General features: G+C 50.0%; 1 non-coding gene across 1 annotated transcript; it reads right to left on the bottom strand.

The window, feature by feature from the left end:
- Positions 1-3,036: 3,036 nt before the first annotated feature.
- Positions 3,037-3,167, bottom strand: LOC132651868 (small nucleolar RNA SNORA17). The gene has a single exon (XR_009589421.1). It is a non-coding gene; the product is annotated as a small nucleolar RNA SNORA17 (small nucleolar RNA).
- Between the last annotated feature and the right edge of the window lie 748 nt (positions 3,168-3,915).

The following is a 3,915-nucleotide window of genomic DNA, read 5'->3' as shown; positions in this document are numbered from 1 at the left end:
GGAGGCGGGAGCTGGGGCAGTGGGGTGCTGCTTATTGGCCTCCTTTATAAGCAAGATATGGCTTGCTCAGCCTGCTTTTTCATGGAACCCAGGCCTACAGTCTCCAGGATGCCTCCATCCACACAGGCCTCCTTCATCAATCACTAATTAAGAAAACGCCCTCCACGCTTGCCTAGAGCCTGATCTTTTGGACTCGTTTTCTCAATTGAGGTTCCCTCCTCTATGATGACTCCAGTTTGTGTCACTGACATAAAACTAGCCAGCACAGAATGTGTTACATCTAATTCTCCAAACAGTTTAATAACACAATAAATCATAAGATTTCATTGTAATGTAAGTCTTAGCAATTGCCAAAATGATGATCATATTATGGCAAGAGATCACTAGAATATCTTTTCAAGTTAAATAGAAGATCACACGTTATTTTGTTTATTAGTTCTTCGTGAATTGCATATCATATATTCCAATACTATCCATCTCCCCCTCCCCCTTGCACCCAGCCTTCACCTTACAACCTCACCCCGACAGAGGAAAAAATAATCTTGTGGAAGCTGTAGTGTGTCACAGTGTGTCCCACAGCACGCCCTTTTGTCTGTACATCTTTACTTGCAAATGTTCATTGCAATGGCTCATTGGTCTGGTAGGAGGCCTCCGGCTTTTGCTACTCTATCAATACTGGAACCTCACTGGAACTCCTCTCAGATATCCTGCTATTGCCCTGTGTCATAAAAATCTTGTAGCTTTGGATCTGTAGGACAAGCCCCTTAGTTTATCCATGCAGTTTATCAATGGTGTAGATGTTGGAGTGGGCCAATTCAGATCCCTGGATCTGGGTCTGCTGTGAGGTATCTGAGCTGGTCAGCCCAGTGGCTCTTCCATTTGCACACATGGGGCTGATTCATTCACAACTCCCACAAGCAAGACCAGCTCTACCCCGCTGCCTAAATGAGGTACAAAGCTTGCTGTCCCTAGCATTGTAGCTGGTGTTCTCCCTCTCTCATGACCCTGGGGCCAGCTCTCCCACCTGCTGTAGATGGCAAGGAATGAGTGAGGGGAAGGTGTCATTCCCTCCACATCACCTCCATACCATTGTACAGCAGACAAGAGGCAGGGCCATCTTTCCCACACTCATGCCCTTGGGGCTGGCTTACCTGCAGCCCCCAAATTACCTGCTGCCCAGGTGAGGTGCAGGACCCGCTCTCCAGCATACTGCAGCTGATGAGGGGCAGGGACAGCTCTCCTGCTCTCATGACCCCAGGGCCAAGTCTCCTGACTGTAGATGACAAGGGGTAACAGGTGGGATAATCTTTCTCCCCCATGTTGCTGCACAGCAGAAAAGTAATGAGGCCAGCACTCCCTAGCTCATCCTCTGGGCCAGCTCACCCGTGCCATCACCACCAGGGCAGCTCTACTGTGTTGTCCTGTGGGGCATGTGGACTGTGCATTTAAGGAAGTCAGAATGGAGCTAGACTAAGGTGGAGAGGTGTCCAAATCTTGGAAATCTCAGTCTTGAGATCAGCAGGAGTAAGACTTGCTCCCTCCCTGCTCTGTGCCAGCATGGCCTGGCACACGTAGTCTCTACCCCCTATCTCCGCAATTCTCCGAATACTCAAGTAGCCTGGCACCTGGAATTCTTCTCCATGTAAATCTCAGCCCCAAACAATGATATGCTCCCAGCTAGGCTCCATTCCTTCATCCGGCACTTGCACACTCAGGGGCCTGTACGTTCCGATGGGAAGAACAGACTTCAGCGTGGCACCTAATGCCCAAAAGAGCAGTAACGCTGAAAACTGGGGAGAAGGACTTCTCTTCCCCCACTCCTCATGACTCCCTTCCAGACTGGGCTCACTCACTGGACTCCCATGGTTATTCTTCCCAGCCCGGTGTGCAGCGGATCATGGATATCCTGGGAGAGGAACCAGAGAACAGAACCACACTAGCCAGTTAGGTGCAGGGCAGCTCTTCTGTTCTCACGATCCCAGCGTCAGGACTCCTGTCTTCACCAAAAGTTGATGAGCAGGAGACGGAGGACAGGGGACAGGGGACGGGAAATGGGGGATAAGGGATGGGGGTGGGGGAGGTATCTCTGCCATGTCCGTGCCACCTCTGGGAAGATGAGCGGCAGGGGCAGCTCTCCTATTCTTTTATCCTTTAGGCCGGCTCACCTGTAACTCTTGCAATGTACAAGGCCTGCTCTCCTGAGTACTGCAGTTGGTGGCCCCTTAAAGATAACTGAGTTCTCTCTAATCCCCACCAGAAGCCATCTACTGTGAACACCTACATTTCAGCTCTCCCTCTCCTGCTCTCATGCCTCGCGGCCAGTTCTTTTCAGCATGCTTAGGTGAGGGGTGGAACCAGTTCTACACAGCCCTCAGACATCGACATGTTCCTGGTGGCATCCAGGACCAGGGACGTCCGCCTGGTCTTTGATGATAACAGACCCCTGCTGCTGCTGGGCCATGGACTCAGATGTGGCCCCTGGTGGTAACACAGGCCAGCACCTTATCACAAGCCCAGGTGGCATCATTGGCTGTTTCTCACTACCCTTGAGTCTCCAGTTCTGCCTCTCTTCATTGGACCACATCCTGTTTCTCTTTCTCTTCCTTTTCTCCATCACTTACTTGCTCCTCAGAGTGTCTGGGGTTGTCTCAGGAGTGCTATGCACTGCTTGTGCATTATGGTACCCACCAGGGATGGTCTTGTGCATGCTCTGAACCCCCAGGCCTGCTCAGCACTAGAGTGGTGCTCATCTATGGCTCGCTCCCTATCCAGGCTCCAGGGTGCTGGTCTGGTCATTGTCTCAGATTTGTTCCTGGCCTGGAAAGCTAGGCTGGTCCTTTGTGAGCATCATCTGTCTCGAGATCACTCCAACCCAGGATCCTTGGTCTCAGGCAGGGTACATCTGGTCTTGGAGTACTGGTCCTGGGAGCACGTTCAGGCCTGCCTAGTACCAGGCTGGTAGTTGTCTCTGGCTCGTTCCCTGTCCAGAGCTCTGGTGCCTGACTGGTGGTCATCTCAGGCTTGCTTTCTTCAGGGAGTGTTAGGCTTCTAATTCTTCGGATATTGGTAGGTCAGGACCCTGAGTGTGGACACCACCTCTCTCCTCTCTGCCACCTGCTGATGCACGCGTGACACAGCAGCCACACCTGCAACACTTCACGGGCAGGAGAAGATCACAGTTTAAGGTAGTTCTCTTCAGGGCATAGAATGAAAACTGAGGAGTTGCTGGGGAAAATTAAACTTTGCACTGTATGACAAAGACAAAGAGTCTTGGTGGGAAATTATCGTGGAAAATAGGAGTAATGGAGAGATTGGATCTGTTTGATTTAGCAAACGTTCTTCTTATAAAACAATATGACTAATTAAAGCAAAATTTTCCAACATAATATTTTATTGATTATTTTGGAATTTTACATAATGCACCCCAATCATGCTTGCTTCCCATTCCTCCTAGGTCCACCCTCCCACCCTTTTGCCTTTTCAGCCTCCTCTCCCCCCAAATATACCAAGTCAAATTTGTGTTGGCCAAGTACTCATTGGAGATGCTCAAACTACCAGTTGGTGGCCCCTTAAAGATAACTGAGTTCTCTCTAATCCCCACCAGAAGCCATCTACTGTGAACACCTACATTTCAGCATCTTTATCACAATTTTTAAGGACTCTCTTCAGTAACTTCCTGTCTGGACTATTTCTGTTTTTCTTTTCCTTTTGCACAGGTGTGGCGGTGGTAAGAAGCCTCTCATTCTCAGTTATGAATGTGCAGGCATCAACACCACTGCAGAAGCAGCTTCCTTGCCCATAAGAGCCAGCAGCAGCATGAATCATGGACTTCCAGCAGCAGCAAGAAACACAGACCTCAGCATAGTCTCCAGTGGCAGCAGCACAAACCAAGAACATCAACATGGCCTCAGGGAC

Source organism: Meriones unguiculatus, chromosome 1 (assembly GCF_030254825.1).
Source record: "Meriones unguiculatus strain TT.TT164.6M chromosome 1, Bangor_MerUng_6.1, whole genome shotgun sequence".
Lineage (NCBI taxonomy): Eukaryota > Metazoa > Chordata > Mammalia > Rodentia > Muridae > Meriones > Meriones unguiculatus.
The sequence above is the reverse complement of the archived record's forward strand: the minus strand, read 5'-3'. Positions and strand labels throughout refer to the sequence as shown.